The 19196-nt window shown below is 41.3% G+C and overlaps 1 pseudogene; it reads right to left on the bottom strand.

Annotated features, from left to right (window-relative positions):
* Positions 1 to 14610: 14610 nt before the first annotated feature.
* LOC108528212 (aldose reductase pseudogene) lies at positions 14611 to 15596 on the bottom strand (annotated as a pseudogene).
* Between the last annotated feature and the right edge of the window lie 3600 nt (positions 15597 to 19196).

Consider the following 19196-nt stretch of genomic DNA (forward strand, 5'->3'; position numbering starts at 1 on the left):
AAAAAAAAAAAAAAAAAAAAAAAAAAAAGTGGATATCCTCATGAACTGGTAACTCTCAAACCTCCAAGCAAAACAGTAAGATTCCACTGGTAAGTCTCCTCTTTAGAGAAGCTGGAAAACCCCTGCATGCCCTGGGCTCCACTTTTCCTTTCTCAATCCCACGCTGCAAGTAAGCTACTGAGTGACCCCAAGAAGTGCTCTCACTAAGTCAAAGAAGTCCTTTCCCTGGGGCTGGGGAGTTGTGTGTATATTTTGGATTACAAATCTTTTCTTCTCATCAAAAGTTGAGTGTGAACAGAAATATCACATTAAGCTGTAGAGCAGCCATCAGAGATAAAGGTGTCCCAATGTCAACAATTCATGCAAAAAGCAGCCCCAGCCAAAACCCCTAGGAGTCAGCTTTGAAAAGAGGCTGCAGGCTACAGCTCACCTAGAACAAAATCAGTTTTGCCTGCGCATAGAAAAGTGCATGATATACCTTCATTTAGCCCCATATTCCCTCTCATCTGAGAAGACTAAACCATTATTTTGATTCAGAATGTAGACTTATTATAAAAATGATGCTGTGTGTTTCTATAATGTGTTAAATCTTCAAAGTGCCTCACATTCATGGTGAGGACAGGAAGTGAGCATGGAGACATTGGGAATTCAACAGTCTTTTGTGGCAGGGTCTGGGAATAGCAACGTGGTGCATTTCTGTGCCTGTGAATCACTCAGCTGCCTTACTATCCAGGCAGAGGTCAGGAAAAAGCAGATCCAAACTTAGAAAGTTTCAACTCGTGCATTGCAGGTTTTCTTAACAGCAATAACGGTGCTTGCTTAGCCACTTTGATCTCCAGAGCTCAGATTCCTCAATGCATTCTCGCAGGGATCTGGGAAGTGGATAGATGTCATGATTCTCAGTAAAATGGCTCCCCAAAAAAGGGGGGGGGGCAGGAAGAAGGTAGTGGCTTGGACCACGGCTTAATGCTAATCACCTCCAGACTTAAGAACAGAAACTTTGAAGGCCAGCCTTTATGCCCACAGCAGGTTCCAAAGCCTAAGAAGCTGGCCCTTACTATCCAAAGTCTTTTTTTAACTACTAGAATCAGCACCATCAAGTCGGAGCTAAGAAATAAGTAAGTGTTGCCTAGTGCTGCCAGCAAAATGAAAAGAGTGCACAAATCCAGCTAATTACTCAGGACATGTTGGCAGACATCTCTGCTTGTCAGATTCCTGGTTGTCTGAATGGTTATTTACATCTGAATTAATTTACACTGTGGGAATTTAAATGTTTGTTTTTTGTTTTGTTTTGTTTTGTAAGTAGTGGCAAAGATCCTACCAGAAACTATGCTGTTTCCAAAAACGTCCTCTTCCTCCTTGACTTATTCGTGGGCATAGGACACTCTGCCATTGGGCCATGACTCTTGTGCTTGGGAAGATCCTAAATGGGAATTCTTACCCAGACATCATCATTGAAGCCCCTGCCACCCTCCTTGCTCCATGGCCTGAGCCCACTCCACAGACCTCACACTCCTGTTGTATGCATGTCTGAGGCAAAGGCCCTAAGAAAATCCAGACAGCCTTTAAAGTATGAAAGAAAGATATTGAGAGAAAATTTTAAAAATTATTTATACATTCTGAATTTTTGCATTCATTCAACAAATATTCAGTGAGATGACACTGTGTGTTAGGATTGTCCTATTAGGTCTTGCAGGCACAGATATCCAAATACGTGTCAAAAGATGGTTGATGTCATCTCTACCCACAAGAGGCTAACCGTTCAAGGGAGGCAACAACTATGGGGATGGGGTGGAAACACAACAGAATATAGCAAATATCTACGAATGGGTTGAGATGGGAGTTGACATTTAGATACTGTAACTAAAATGGCAAAAACTAGAAATGCATTTCCATGACTGGTCTCATCTCGTAATTAATTCTTCATTAGTTTTTAGGTTTTTTTGTTTGCTTGTTTTGTTTTTTTTATTGAGACAGGGTCTCGTGCTGTCACCCAGGCATACAATGGTGCGATCACTGCTCACTATGGCCTTGACCTCCTGGCTCAAGCAATCCTCCCGCCTTGACCTCCTGAGTAGCTGGGACTACAGGCTCACACCACCATGCCCGGGTATTTTTTTAAAATTTTTTTTGTAGAGATGCAGTGTAAGCCACTATGCCCAGCCTGTGATCAATCCTTAATGACAACACACACATACACACACCACACAGATCTTAAATTTTTCAATAAAAAGTAGCTCAGGCTCTTCTAGGTTAGAAATACCTCTTTCAGGTAAACATGCACTCATTTTCCAAGGTTGAATTCTCTATCTGATGTGCTTTCCCTTCCTAAAGGAGCTCTGGCCAGATACCCGCTTCCTTCCCAAGAGGATACCTGGGTGCAGGTGGCAACTTTCTACCTTGATGGCATCAAGCATGAATTCTGTGGTCCACACACTGTCCCCTGGCTTCTACTGGGTTGCTTCTGGTCTCATCTGGACACTGATATCCTACTGCAGGGTCCAGCTGATCTGTCTTGGTGTCTTGATGTTCTGGGATGCTGTGTTGACCCCAAAAGCTGCAGTTCTGAAGTCCTGGGTCTCTGGTTCCCCTCCTGAACCCTGACTCTTCACTAGTGCCTGCTCCTTCAGCACACCTGCATTTTCACTCAGGCCTGTGTAAATTCTGAATCCCAAAGGCAGAGCACATGGGTATGGGCAACCAGGCACATGACCCAAAGTTCCAGCACTGCCCTGCTGCTTCCACATGATTTTCAATTGCTAGGGCTGTTGCAACAAACTACCACTAACTGGGTGGCTCCAAACAACAGAACTTTATTCTCCCTCCCATTGTTCTGGAGGATGGAAGTCTAAAACCAGGTGTAGCAGGGCCATGCTCCCCTCCAAGTCTTTAGAAGAGAATCTTTCCAGCCGGGCGCAGTGGCTCAAGCCTGTAATCCCAGCACTTTGGGAGGCCAAGACGGGCGGATCACGAGGTTAGGAGATCGAGACCATCCTGGCTAACACAGTGAAACCCCGTCTCTACTAAAAAAAAAAATACAAAAAACTAGCCGGGCATGGTGGCGGGCGCCTGTAGTCCCAGCTACTCAGGAGGCTGAGGCAGGAGAATGGCGTAAACCCAGGAGGCGGAGCTTGCAGTGAGCCAAGATCACACCACTGCACTCCAGCCTGGGCGACAGAGCGAGACTGTCTCAAAAAAAAAAAAAAAAAAAAAGAAGAAGAGAATCTTTCCTCACCTCTTCCAATGTCTAGCAGTTCTCCAGTTTCCTCGGCCTGTGGCAGCATCACTCCAATCTCTGCCTCCATCTGCCCATGGCCTTCTTTTCTGAGTCTCTGGGTGTCCTCTTCTCTTCTTATAAGGACACCAGTCATTGGATTTAGGGCCTACCCTGAATCCAGGATGATTTTATCTCAAGATTCTTAACTAATTACATCTGCAAAGACCCTATTTCCAAATAAGGTTACATTCTGAGGTTCTGAATGAACACAAACTTGGGGGACACTGTTCAACCTACTATACACATCATGCTGAGACAACGGTCCTGCCAAATCCAGACTTTCTCTAAGGCTCAAAGTCTCCCAGGGAAGCAAAATACTGGCCTGATATGGTTTGGCTGTGTCCCCACCCAAATCTCATCTTGAATTTCCACATTTTGTGGGAAGGTCCCAGCAGGAGGTAATTGAATCATGGGGGCACGTCTTTCCCATGCTGTTCTCACTATAGTGAATAAGTCTCATTGATCTGAAGGTTTTAAAAAGGGAAGTTTCTCTTGACAAGCTTTGTTTTCTTATCTGCCACCATGTGTGACATGCCTTTCACCTTCTACCATGACTGTGAGGCCTCCCCAGCCACATGGAACCGTAAGTCTATTAAAACTCTTTATTTTGTAAATTGCCCAGTCTGGGGTATCTCTTTATCAGCAGCATGAAAACGGGCTAATACATGGCCCTAAAGTTGTCAAAGTCCCCAGATCATCTGGTTGTTACCAGGTCCCTTTTCAAGGTTCAGATCTCATGGGAAGAACCAGATCATTGACATGAAAACTTCCCTCTCTGTCCCATTTGTTTCTGCAGTACTAAGGGAAGGAAGTCTTTCCTTTTTCCTCCATGATGTCCTGAGTTCTCTCTTCACTCACGGCTGTTGCCATGTAGGGGGAAATGTGTGTCTCTAGAAATGCCTTTTCTCTTTCAACAAAGTCTGGCTTTCAAGATTAATGCTGGTTATGGATTTTTAAAAATCTAATCTAGTTTGGAGTTTAAAGCTAAATCATGACCCCTGTGCTATCTACATCCTCCTTTGAGCCACAGATTCATGTGTATGTGCAGGAACTGGAGACTTTTAAGAATGAATGGGCTGGGTGCGGTGGCTCATTTAGGTTTGTAATCTCAGCGCTTTGAAAGGCCAAAGTGGGAGGATCACTAGAGCCCAGGAGTTCAAAACCAGCCTGGGTAACATAGTGAGACCCCCATCTCTACAAAAAAAAAAAAAAAAAATGTTTTAAAATTATCTAGGTGTGGTGATGTGCCTGTAGTCCTAGCTACTTGGGAGGTTGAGGCAGGAGGACCACTTGAGCCCAGGAGTTCAAGACTGCAGTGACCCATGATTGCACCACTGCAATCCAGCCTGGGCAATAGAGCAGAGCTCTGTCTCAAAAATAAAAAAAAATAAGAAGAAGAATAAAAAAACGGTGCTTTGGTTTAATATCACCAGTGTATTACTGGGCACATGTAGGATATACCTCTGGAAGAACACATGTGGTCCCTTGAAGAGACTATGTCCTATGCATCTGTAGCCACAACATCAGCACAGTGCCTGGTGGCAGATGCTCATTAAGTGTGTTGAGTGACTGGGGAGTCTGGAGGGCTTTGTGGTAGTGGAGACGTTAAGACAGGCCTCGAAAAATGAGTGAGTAGGATTTTGATCTAGGGAAACAGGCAAGGAAGGCATTATGAACAAAGGGCAAGTGCAAAGGTGTGGAGGCATGAACAAGAATAACATCTCAGGAATGGTAAGGAAAAGTAAGTTGCAGCAAACCCTGAAGGACTTGAGTGATGTGCTGCAGAGCTGGGGTTTCAATGGGAGGGAAATGGAGAGAGGTGATGCAGGCTGAAAACTGAATGCTCTTCAAGAGCATTCCTAAATATGTCCCTTGGTCCTATCCTTATAGACTTAATGCTGGCCCAACCCACTATGGCATTGCTGATATTCTCATTTTCTTATCTTACACCAAGTCTGGAGAAAACACTACATAGTCAGCTAGGCCACAAACTGGAATATTCCGAAGAAACAAATTATTTCACAACCAAGAAATGCTTCATTTTTCCAAAATGGTCAATGCAAATCAAAATGCTAAATCATGCAGCCAGAAAAAAATATATCAAATGATAAATGCATTTCTGCATCAAATTCAAGTTTTGTCATCCTGATGACTGCAAGCGTGAATATTTTTACCAGTCTTTGCTCCATGACAAAAGAATCAGCTTCCCAAAAGGAAGGTTTTACATCAGCACTTTTCTCTGTCTTTTAATGAAATATTGTCTACTCTGGCATAAAGGGTTTGTGATAGAACTGGTTATTTATTTTTCTAGTCCCCAAACAAAACTTAAATCCAGTTTGTTCAAAATCAAGAAGTGCCTTGTTATCTTAAATACTGCCAGGCATAATATTGTCTCTAAGTCTCCCATTATTCTAAGGATATTCAAGGACAAATTAGACCTGGAATGTTTATGGGGACTGTACACTTCTCTATGCAGTAGAAACTTGAAAATTTCTCTTTTCTAATGCCTTTGTTCTGTGTATTGTAACTTTCTTTTAAAGAGCAGAACTGAACAAAAATCAAACTGAGATTTATAATAAGTAGCTTTTAAAACATGAATAATAATAGTGTCAGCAATAATGATGTGCAAAATATCCTTTTAAAAGTTGTCCACTAAGTTCTCAAAGAACTATGCTGTCAGTGAAATTATTTCCAAAGAAAGGGCTATAAGTGAGGCTAATGCAGTGGTGAGTGAGTTGCAGAACTTAGCTATGCTAATCTGAAAGATACGACAGGAAGAGGGGTATGGACAGAACACCACATACATTGGAGCAGGGACTGGTCTAACATCAATTCATGTCTTGCTTATTCTTGTATTACAAAGTCTTTCAAATTCAGCCCTTCTTGTCCATTTCCATTGCCACCGCCTGAAATCCAAGTTCCATTACATTAAAAGTAGGCCATTGCAATCACCTCCTATTTCACGGACTTTTAGCCAGCAAATATAACAAAATTGGCTGAAGAGCTCTTCCACATACAGACTCCATAGGCTCTGCAACAGACCTACTAAATCAGAATCTCCAATGGTAGGGGCCCCAGCATTGTTAGTTTAAAATGTTCTGCAGGTAAGTCTGAAGTGCATCTCTGATTAGGTATCACTAAACCAAACAACTTGGTATCTAAACTCACCCTCCACCATAGCTTACCATCCTCTTGTTATCTTCCCTAAACTATCTATTTGATGATGTCCAAAATCATCAGAAATTTGTAATAATGAACAGGAGAGTTGATAGGTGTCTCTTACCCACTGACCCCCATATGCAATTCAGATTTTATCCCTCACTCTCACATAGTTTGGCCAAACTGGTTCACTCTGGTTGATATTTCCCCCATTGAGCTGGGACTCAGGACATTCCCTCAGCCGGCATGGCCCCCTTCCAAATGCACATTCACAAACTGCTCCCTAATACACACTCTCAGTCCTTCGAAACTCACTTCAAGTCCTGCCTCCAGAAAGCTTTCTGTGGTCACTCACGACTCTGTCCATTGCCACTGATGTTCTCTCCATCCTGTGAATTCTTACAGCACTCTGCATGTGCCTGGGGATAAGTACATAACATGAAGGAGGAGGAAATATCTAAGAGCACAGACTCAAGTGGACCCAGAATAACTTCTTTAAAATGTAATGTTTTTACAAACAGACATGAATGTTGTATCTCCATAATCCATTTATGGAATCTACTAATGCTCCAGGAAGATGGTCCACGTATATTCTGAAGCTTCTATAAACCCCCGGCACATGCTATGTGCCCCAGCAACACATTCGCTCAAGCAACATGGCCGAGTACCATGGAGAGAAAGGACTCAACAAAGAAGTCTGAAATAATGAATAGATAAGTGAATCAACAAAGTCAAATGGTTTTTCCCCTCTATTATTAAGTGCAATTTAGATACATGGCAGCTCCAAATCTCCAAACTTATAGACCTGACCATCTTAGTATTCAGAAAAACAAAGTCCTCCAGATGGCAGGTCTCAGCCTCTTTAGAAGGCATTTGGAACACCTTCTGATTCCTGAATATGCCAGTTGGAGTCCCCCACCCTGATTTCAACAGGCTTCTCAAAATATTTCTTCCAGACTCATACTCCTTCTCTCCAAGAGGAATTTGGGTGAAAAAAGTGTCTTCCATTTCATTACATGTACACGTAAGAAGGAAATTCTGTGGTGATTGATCCAGGTGTATTGCACACAGGCTACCTCCCCAGGCACTTCAAGATCCATCACCATTATTTTAGATTAAAAAGTAGCTGATAGCTACATCAGGGAGGGAAAAAAAAAAGAACATGTTCTGTTCTTTTCTATCTTTATGTAACATACTTGTCATGCACCAACCCTACAAAAGAAAAGCCCAGCCAGCCACATCTGTCTCTGCACATAATAAGAAAATGTTTACCTCTAAAATTCTGTTCATACACCAACACACTTTAAGGTCTGGCCATTTGTGGCTACTTATAGATTATAAATAGCAGTTAAAAGAAATAAATAAACCCAGGAAGAGCTGGAGGAGGCACAAAGAAAGGATGAAGGGAACCCCAGGCCCTCAGCAAGTCAAAGCCAAACAGCTGAATTGTATGTAAACATTATGAAAGAAAATGCAAAGGTTGTCAGGAAGAAGAAGCAGCTTCCCCAGCCCTCCCCACACCTCTCTGTCCAATTTTTGTTATCATGATTCTTTCCCTATTTTGTGCATGTCCACCCCCCATCACCTGTACAGATAAATGCTTAACGTCACAACCTCGCGCACACCCAGTCTGATTCCAGAGATGTGAAAAGGCATCCAGGATGTGCAGCTGCAGCTACCTACTCTCCAGGCTTCCCAGAGTCCTCCTTATCCCACTGTAATTTAGATATGAAGAGTCTGTCTCTCAAAGTCTAGGTTTATAAGTGACTTAAATGTTATCCCCAAATATCCTTGGCGAAGAAGATGAGCTAAATATTACCTTAACAAATCATCTTCTGAGAAAAGAAAAATGATGCCTGTCACCTTTAAAAAGCCAACCAATCAATAACAAAATAATAAGCTCATAAGAATGACAGTTCTTTTTTTTCTCCCATGATGCCAACTATATGCAATAGCACTGTTTTCAGAAGAAGCACAATTTACTCCCCTTAAAGGGAGCCCATGAGGAGGTATCCACTATGCTTTGGGCTCTTCATATTGTATTCTCAAGAGCACGGAGCAATTTGTTATGTGTCTGATTATTATTTGCACCACTCAATTAGTCAATACATAAATCAGATTAATTAGGAGGTAGTAGAAACCTGTGAAAAAGAAACAGGAAAGGAAAAGGTTTTCAAAAGGGTAGAAGGAAGTAAAAGAACTGATTAGGAATCACTAAGCAATTATTTCCAGTCCTTTCCCTCCAATGATGTCTTTTTTACTTCAAGAAATGTTAGGGTTCTGGTTAAAGATGGAAGACAACACACTCAGCCTTCAATCTCTTCAAAAAAACCGTCAAAACCACAAAAAGACTTGGGTAAAGCGTAAATCCCCAGAACAAAATGAAAAGGACAAAGACAAAAGCAACATGGTGTGAAAGGCAAATGAAATTTCAGGGAAAAATTAAGCTTGGAAGCCAAGTCACAAAAAACAAACAAACAAAACAATTGCGTTTTCTTTTGTTCCTAAACTGATAGCCGCAGATAGAGGCCATATGTCTCCACCAGGGGCCTCCCTCACCCTGACAATGTAAATTAACAACTTATCCTCATGGTATGGGACAAGAGGAGACTAGAGATTGTCCCCACCTACCCCAAGATGAATGCATATTTGATTGCTTTCTCTACTCCATGTTTATCTTATGTAAAGTGCAGATTCATTAAGCACAAGGTGAATACATAATTAACTGTTCTCTCTATTCCTCCTTTTTTTTTTTTTTTGAGACAGAGTCTCACTCTGTCATCAGGCTGCGGCCACTGCAACCTCTGACTCCCTGGTTCAAGTGATTCTCCTGCCTCAGTCTCCCAAGTAGCTGGGATTATAGGTATGCGCTACCATGCCCAGCTAATTTTTGTGTTTTTAGTAGAGACAGGGTTCACCATGTTAGCCAGGATAGTCTCGATCTCCTGACCTCATGATTCACCCACCTTGGGCTCCCAAAGTGCTGGGATTACAGGCGTGAGCCACCGCACCTGGCCTATCCCTCCTTTCATGTGTAACATATGGATTCACAAGAAGGCGACCTCCTTTTTTGGCTTTGTTCTTTCCCCTCTTGCCCACTTTTCCCCTTTAAATATTGAAGCCCTCCAAATCCTCTTCAGAAAAAGTACAGGCTACAGATCCTACCGTGGCTTATGTCTCCTTTTCCCAGGCATGTCTTCAACCTTGGCAAAATAAACCTCTACATTGATGGAGGCCTGTGTCAGATACTTTTTGGTTTACAGTGATAATGGAAACTGGAAAGCAGATGGATGAGTGGCTGGATCACTGACTTAGAAGGCTGAATCCTAAACCAGCCCAGGTACCTTTAGGAGTAGGGATGAAAGTGGGGTCCAAATATAAGGGGTCTGACTCAAATCTATTTAAGATACAGTTAGATACCTCCCAGCCCATCATTCCCTCAGCACTCGGCTGAAGACTAGATGTTTACTCTCTTATTGGGGTAAAATGTCAGGATTCTAGGCACAGCTGAGGGTAGGGATAACATATTAAAAACATGAGCAAGGAATCTGTTGAAGATTTACAGACTGATTTTGAGACACTCCCCCGCAACACCCACCCCAGGCTTATGTTTATTCTGTCTTAGTCCATTTGTGTTGCTAGAAAGGAATACCTGAGGCTGGGTATAAAGAAAAAAAAGGGGGAGTCTCATTTGACTCACAATTCTGCTGGCTGGAAGACTGGACATCTGGTGAGAGCCTCACGCTGCTTCCAATCATGGCAAATGGCAAAAGGGAGCTGGTCTGTGCAGAGCTCATGTGGCCAGAGAGGAAGGAAGAGAGAGTGGGGGAAAGGTGCCAGGCTCTTTTTAACAACCAGCTCTCTCAGGAACTAACACAGCAAGAACTCACTCATTACCATGAGGACAACACCAATCCCTACCTGAGGGATCCACCCTCATGACCCAAACACCTCCCATTAGACTCCACCTCCAGCACTGGTGATCAAATTTCAGCATCAGGTTTGTAGGGGTCAAATATCTAAACTGTAGTACACTCAGTTCCTAGACATTGTCAGCCAGACTTTTACCCTCTAGATGGAACACTGGAAGAGCCTTCCTTGCAGAATCAGATCCCAATACAAATGACCTAGAGATATTGACGTAAAGAGATTTGTCAAAGAAGTTCTTCAGCCAGACCAGCCTAGTAAAGCCCGCATTTGACAAGTCACACCCAACACGCTCAGAGTTTCCAATGGACTCCATGGAGACACCAATCAAATGCAAAGGGCATAGACTCATTGGGGCATTTGAGGAAAACCTTTACAATGAAAGACAGAGGCCAAAATAAATAAGCAGAGAACAGCAACTTGGAGGAAACAGAGCTTATGAAAATATAAAAAGGAGCCTCAAAAATGGCGTTGACAAGATGAATATCCCAAGGGCAAGAAGTTAAAATGGAAGAAATCACTCAGAAATACAGCCAAAGGCAGAGATGGAAAATAAAGAAAAAAATAGGAAAACAAAAACATGATCAATTCAGGAGGTCCAATATCTGAACAAAAAATTTCAATAGAGTTGTTCTCTACTCTCTACATGAAAAAGAAGAAATCGACAAAGAAATAATTGAGATATCTCAGGATGGAAAACATGTTTCCAGATTGAAAGGGCCCTCTGAACTCTCACCACAACAGATGAAAATACAAAAATACTCAGTGAAACTTTAGACAACTAAAGAGAAAATCTTACAAGCTTTCAGAAAGAGGAGAAAGAGAGAGAAGGGAGTTTCAACAAAAGTATAACGAATCAGAAAAGACACTGAATTTCTTAGCACCAACATTGGAAACTAGAAGGTAATGAGGCAGAGAAAGTGTTTTCTAATCCAAAATTTTATACAGTCAAACTGTAATTAAGTGTGTAGGCAGAATAAAGACATTTTTAGATATGCAAGATCTCAAAACACTTCTCATGCAACCTTTATCAGGGAGATACTAGGTACTAGTACCTCCACCAAATAATAGTACCAGTCGCCAAAATGAGACTCACTAAGAAAGAGAAAGACAATGGATACGGGACACAGGGGATCAAAAACAAGGGAGCAAAGGGAATTTCTAGGATAATGGTGAAAGAAACCTTAAGATGGCAGCTGTGCAGTAGGCATAGAGTATAACTAGCCCAGCCTGGATCAAGTCAGAAGGTTCTGGAATCATCAAGAAGATGAAATTGTTGGAAATACCTAATGCGTTTAAGTACTGAAGACAGATTTATATCTTGGGAGCAAGTTAGGGGAATAAATTAGTAGTAAGCACAAAGAGAGCTAATCACCAAACAGAAAAGGCAAATGTTTTACTTTTTATTTTACCAGTTGGAATAGCTTTTTGTTGTCATCATTGTTGTTGTTTTATTTTTTAAATTTTATTTCAATAGTTTTGGGGGAAGAGGTGGTATTTGGGTGCATGGAAAAGTTCTTTAGTGGTGATTTCTGAGACTTTGGTCCACCCTTCATCCGAGCAGTGTACACTGTACCCAATATGCAGTCTTTTATCCTTCACCTCCCTGCCACCCTTCCCTGTAAGCTTCTGCTTATAAGTGAGAACATAGGATGTTTGGTTTTCCATTCCTGAGTTACTTCACTTAGAATAATAGTCTCCAACTCCATCCAGGTTGCTTTGAATACCATTATTTTGTTCCTTTTTATGGCTAAGTAGTATTTCATGGTATATGTATTTCATATGCATACACATTTTCTTTATCCATTTGTTGGTTGATGGGTATTTAGGCTGGTTCCACATTTTTACAATTGTGAATTATGCTGCTATAAACCTGCATGTGCAAGTGTCTTTTTCATATAATGACTTATTTTCCTCTGTGTAGATATCCAGTAGTGGGATTGCTGGATCAAACAATAGTTCTATAATACTTTTAGCTCTTTAAAAAATCTCCATACTGTTTTCCATAGTGGTTGTACTAGTTTACATTCCCACCAGCAGTATAAAAGTGTTCACCTTTTACCACATCCATGCCAATATCTGTTGTTGTGTTTCTTTTAATCATGGCCATTCTTGCAGCAGTAAGGTGGTTTTGCATTGTAATTTTGATTTGCATTTCCCTGATAATTAGAGATGCTGAGCATTTTTTCATGTTGGGCATTAGTATATATATATATATATATATTTTTTTATAATTGTCTATCATGTCCTTTGCCCACTTTTTGATGGCATTAATTGGTTTTTTCTTGCTGATTTGTTTTGAGTTCCTTGTAGATTCTGGATATTAGTCCTTTCTCAGACGCACTGTTTGTGAATATTTTCTCCCACTCTGTGAGTTGTCTGTTTACTCTGTTGATTATTTCTTTTGCTGTGCAGCAACTTTCTAGTTTAATTAGGTCACATCTATTTATCTTTGTTTTCATTGCATTTGCTTTTGGGTTCATAAAGTCCTTGCCTAAGCCAATGTCTAGAAGAGTTTTTCCAGTATTGTCATATAGAATTTTTGTGACTTTGGGTATTATATTTAAGTCTCTATCCATCTTAAGTTGACTTTGTGTAAGGTAAGAAATGAGGATACAGTTTCATTCTTCTACATGTGGCTTGCCAATTATCCCAGCACCATTTGTTGAATAGGGTGTACTTTGTCCCACTTTATGTTTTTGTTTGTTTTGTTGAAGATCAGTTGGCTATATTTGGCTTTATTTCTGAGTTCTCTTTTCTATTCCATTGGTCTACATGCCCACTTTTACACCAGTACCATGTTGTTTCAGTAACAATAGCTTTGTAGGATAGTTTGAAGTCAGGTAATGTGTGATGCCTCTAGATTTGTTTTTGGGTTTTGTGGGGTTTATTTGCTTGGTTACTTACTCTTGCTTTCACTATGTGGGCTCTAGAAAAGGCAAATATTACCTTCAGAAAAAACAAAAGGCTCTGCAGGAAAGAAATAGTAATCATAGTATACTAAACGGCTCAGTTGTGAATAGCACCTACATAGGTCATAAGAATGCAAACACTGAATGTTAAACCACATGTGAAAGTGAAGTGTATAAAGAAACTGAAACCCCCTCTTCCTTAATGGGAAATAAGTAGATTATTCCTACTATAAAAAAAAGTCAAGAAAAAGCAAGATAAGGATGTTATTTAGAGATATGTAGGTAAATTCCAAAAAAGTATAAGTACTTCTGAAGGGCAGGAAATGGAGGGCAAAGTTGGGAATGGAAGGGGGACTCCCATCAAGCTCTTCACTTTTACTATTTGACTCTTTAAACTATGTAGATATATAACATTTTTTTAAAGAAACTATTTTAAAGTAAAAGAAAGTTTATGGATATCCCCATGTATATTGACTGTCTCTTGGCTGAGAAAGAACATGATAAAAGCCACACTTTAAAATATATTTGAACTTCCTTACTCAGAAAAGCATTTATATACATTAGAAAAATAGTAGATTCACATAAGTACAAAACACATAATTGATTCATGTCTAAGCAGTGCTCAGTATGTGTATGGATTTCCTCTCCGTATAAGGTTTAGTAATTAAGAGACTTAACCTACCTAAGCCTCAGTTTACCATAAATGTTACCAAGAATGGATGCAGTTGTTCATCTGCTCTTTGGATGCTGTAAGATCCATGTCTTTTTAAAGTTCCCTTTTATATGTACTAGCTTGAGTAGGTATCTAATTGTTGCACCCAAACATGCCCTGAGAAAAATAGTGAAGATATATACACTACTCAAAGTTGCCCAGTTGGCAAGTGATAGAGACATGATTTGAAACTAGTACAAAGGCTATTCTACTTTGCTACACATTTATAGATCTTCATAATTTTCTTCAGTGACTTTTTTTTTCCACAAAAGCACTTTTATTTGAGACAAAGAGAAGTCTTACTGAAAGGATTACATTTCCAAGCAGTCAAAACTCAACTGTTAGTGGCACTATTTTGGCCAGGTAGATTCTGCTTCTCTTTGGTCAGAAAAGGGTATTCAGGTTGTACTTTCCCCAGCTGGGCAAAAAGAAGGGCAAAGCAAAGCTACTCTATTTACAGGGCTCTTCAGATCCAACATCAAGATAGACACATCCTCGCTGGCCACTCTACAGGTTGCTGTCCCACTGCTGAGTGAAACAGGCCATACTATCTTTGCAAGGAAAACAAAATGAGGCAGGAAACACAGTATAGGTCACTTGGGGACAAGCAGGCATCCACAGCTTCAAAATTCCTCATGGAAGGGGTAATCCTTGCGGGAGGCACAGCCCACCAAGGCACAGATGCTCCCATTTCTGTTGCAGCTGAATAAGGTGGTCATATCCTGGCTATTCAGTTTAAAGTCAAAGACCTTAAAGTTCTCAGTAATGTGTTCTGGTGTCACAGACTTGGGGATCACCACCAAGTTCCTCTACCTGGGGAACCAGATCAGAACCTGGGCTGTAGTTTTATTATGCTTGGCTGTGATTGCCTTGATCCTGGGATCCTCCAGGAGGGAAGGATCTGCAGGCTTGGCCCAGGGCCTGTCAGGAGAGCTGAGGGGGCTGTAGGCGGTCACCATGATGCCTTTGAACTGACAGTACTGGATTAACTTCTCCTGAGTGAGGTACAGGTGGCACTCAGTTTGGTTAACCGCCTACTTATACTTTAAGTCAGGCTTATTTAAGATCCTCTCAATCCGGAGATGGTTGAAGTTGAAGATGCCAATAGCTTTCACCAGCCCTTCATCTACTAGCTCTTCCATGCCCGCCCATGTGTCCAGAATGTTGGTGTCACTGGGAACCACATTACCTGACTCATCTAATGGGAAAATTCCTTCCCAGACTTGAAGCTTTTTGGCCAGCGAATATGGTAGAGGTCCAGGTAGTCCAGTTTCAGGTCAACGAGCATCTTCTGGCAGGCTCCTTTCACAAGGCCCTTCTCATGGTACGCTTGCCACAGCTTGTTGACCATGAAGAGCTCCTCACGTTTCACTACCTGCTCCCTGAGCTTCTCCTGAATGGCCACTCCCACCTCATTCTTATTCTGGTACACGTGGGTACAGTCGATGTGGCAGTACCCAATGTCAATGGCCACCTTCACAGCCTCAGTTACCTGACCCAGAGGAGACTTCCAGGTGCCTAGCCCCAGGATGGCCATCTTGGTGCTGTTGTTGAGCATGAAGTGGCTGGCCGTGGCTGCTGTGCTCTCCAGACCTCCGCCCAGAACCATGCACCTCAGTGACTCTTTAGGTAACTTAATAATACTAAAATAGTTATGTCTTTAAGAATGCCTGGTCTAATCAACAATGAAATATTTACTGTGACAGTGGAGCCACTTAATAGATTTGGATTTGCAAAGCCAGTGGGTGGGAGGTTGCTTATTTTCTAATAGGTACCTGACGTGAAGCAGTGGGTGCTTTTATTATGACCACAGGGACCTACCTGATTTTCCCAACTATGGATAGGTAGAGAGACTGAGGTAGCATATAGTCTAGTCTACATGTGTTTTATATATAAATATACTATTAAAATGTCAAAAATAAACTATATATTTTCTAATTAGAACATATAAAAAAATGGACTCATATGTGTAATCCCAACACCTTGGGAGGCTGAGGTGGGAGGATCCCTGAGCCCAGGAGTTCAAGACGAGTGTGGGCAACACTGTGAGACCCTGTCTATATAAATATATAATGCTTTTTTAAAAATAAACATATGAAAAAGGGAAATACCATTTACAAAAAAAAAAGTGAGGAACTATAAACATCTACATGCAAGTGATTTACCTTCCTGGTTAATAAGACCTCACTTGTAGCTACCTCTCCTTTACCTTTTTATCACACATTTCCTACCCTGGGAAAAGGTAGGGAGACTACTCCCTTCACAAAGGAAACATGGAAAAAAGACAAACAGCTCCCTAAGAATTAGTTTCTCATGCTTGAGTTCCGATATGGGGTGTTATGTTTTCACACAAAAAGCCCTGCTGAATTCCTCACAAATTAACTCTGGGTTAATCTGCTGAACTACTATTACCTAGTTCCACTTAATCTCATTCTAGTTTTCCTTATTCTGCCTTAGAAAAGGACTTTTCTTGGACTCCCTCACACTGATAAGCTAAATGTCAATAACTTCCAGCCTTATGAAGATCTCCGAGCACACTGCCTAAATTCTAGCTTAGAGTTCCATAGCAAAGGCAGCGGCTGAGCTCGGCTTTTCCTCTATGCCTCCTAGTCAGACCCATTTTCAGCTATCTCCAAAAAAAGGCTGTACCTTGCAGCTTGTGTTTTAATTACCCACTTCCTATATACTCTCTTCCTAAAGGAAGATTGAATGAAAATAGAGAATAGAAAAGCAATAAAGAAAATCAACAAAACCAAAAGTTGGTTCTTTGAAAAGATCAACAAAATTAACAAATCTTTGATGAGACTGACTAAAAAATCAAGAGAAAAGACTCAAGTTACTAAAATACAAAACGATGCTGGGAACATTACTACTGATATTACAGAAATAAAGAGGATTACAAGACAGTATTATGAACAATTGTACGTCAACAATTTTGATTATTGATTCAATCTACTTAATAGCTATAGGTCTAGTAAAATTTTCCATTTCTTTATTAGTCAGTTTCAGTAGATTATGTGTTTCTAGGAATTGTTCATTTCATCCAGGTTATTCAATGTGTTGCACTCCAGTCTAGGCAACAGGGCCAGACCCTGTCTCAAAAACAACAACTACAACAAAAACTAACTTAGAAATAAATTTAACCAAGGAAGCAAAAGACTTGTACACTGAAAACTATGAAACATTGCTGGAAGATAAAATAAATGAAAAGACATCCTTTGTTCATGGATTGGCAGACTTAACATTGTTAAGATGACAAGACTACCCAAAGTAATCTACAGCTTCAATACAATCGCTATTAAAATCCCAACAGCATTTTTGGAGGCAGAAATATTTTTAAAAAAACAACAACAACAAACCTATCCTAAAATTCATCAAGGGATCAATCTCCAATAATCCTCTAACAGGATTGCTATACAGATTCAATTAGATCAGGGGTTTAGTGAATTCTTTTTTTTTTTTTTTTTTTCCTTGAGATGGAGTTTCACTCTGTCACCCAGGCTGAAGTGCAACAGCATGATCTCAGCTCACTGCAACCTCCACCTCCCAGATTCAAGAGATTATCATCCCTCAACCTCCCGAATAGCTGGAACTACGGGCGTGTGCCACCTTGCCCAGCTAAGTTTTGTATTTTCAGTAGAGACAGGGTTTCACCATGCTGATTAGGCTGGTCTCAAACTCCTGACCTCAGGTGAGTCACCCGTCTCCACCTCCCAAAGTGCTGGGATTACAGGCATGAGCCACCACACTGGGCTGTGAATTCTTATAATTGTATGTTGCCTTGGCATCCATTTTAAATATAAGTTGGACTTCCTCATGCCAGAAGTACAGTTTAGTTGCCTTTGACACAATTTCTAGTTCTCCACCTCCTCCTAGTTCTGCAGTGTGGTTGATCCAGATGTCTGCCTTATATAACAACCTCCTGGTGACCACCTGCCTATAAGACTAGATGCAACCTATTTGACTTGCCCGGCTGACCCCCACATCTTGCATTGTCTGTGCAGATATGCTGCAGTGACCACCTCTCAGTCACAGCATGGCCTCATGGAACTCATGCTTGCTTGCTTTAAACCCACCAGTTAGAACTCCCTGTGGAAAACCTGCTTGGGCAATCCCCTGGACACCAAAAAGGGCTTTGGCCTTCAGGTCCTCCCTCACCCTCTCTCTTCTGCTTTCTACCCTCTGGTTGCCCCTGCAGGTCCCAGTCAGTGCCCCTCTTCCTGTCAGACCTGCTTGGGGTTTTTTTGTTGGTTTGTTTTTGAGATGGAGTCTCACTCTGTCGTCCAGGCTGGAATGTAGTGGTGAGATCTCGCCTCACTGCAACTTCCGCCTCCTAGGTTCAAGCGATTCTCATGCCTCAGCCTCCCAAGTAGCTGGGATTACAGGTGCCCAGCACCATGCCCGGCTAATTTTTTGTATTTTTAGTAGAGACAGGGTTTCATCATGTTGGCCAGGCTGGTCTTGAACTCCTGACCTCAAGTGATCCATCCACCTCAGCCTCCCAAAGTGCTAGGATTACAGGCGTGAGCCACCATGCCTGTCCCCTGCTGGTTTTATGATACCCTCTTCTCTCTGCGATCTTTAAGTAATTAAAAAACTGCTTCTGTTATTTTATGAGTCTTGCTATGCCACCTGCTCTGTGTCTCACCTGGCTGCCATACCTGATCCTAGCTCTCCTCAGGGCAGGGCTCTCCTAGAGAGTGAAAATCTTGCATTAGGGGCACTCTCAAAAGAGAGACCTCAAAACCCAATGAGAAGAAAACACAACAAGGGGTTTTGGGGGAATTTGATGGGTTAACCCAAAGTTTACAGAGAAGTGCAAAGGACCAAAAATAGCCAAGATACACTCAAAGGAAAATAAGACAAGAGGCCTTGCCCTATCAAGTACCAAGAATTATTTAAAAACTCTAGTAATTAAGATAGTGGAGGCACAGAGGTATACTGAACAATGAAATAGAATAGGTTCCAGAAACAGACCCATATATATATGTGCATTTATGACAAAGCTGCCATTGCTCACAGTGTGGAAATTCATGGTGCTGAGTACTGAGTATTCACACAGGAAAAAGAGAAAAAAAAAAAGAAATATGATCCTATTTCTGTTGGATCTATCCTATTGAAAACAAACATCAATCATCAATTCCACATAGACTGTAGGCCTAAATGTGAAAGGCAAAACTACAAAACTTTTTTTTTTTTTTTTTTATTT

Source organism: Rhinopithecus bieti, unplaced genomic scaffold (genome assembly GCF_001698545.2).
Source record: "Rhinopithecus bieti isolate Rb0 unplaced genomic scaffold, ASM169854v2 scaffold_1673, whole genome shotgun sequence".
Lineage (NCBI taxonomy): Eukaryota > Metazoa > Chordata > Mammalia > Primates > Cercopithecidae > Rhinopithecus > Rhinopithecus bieti.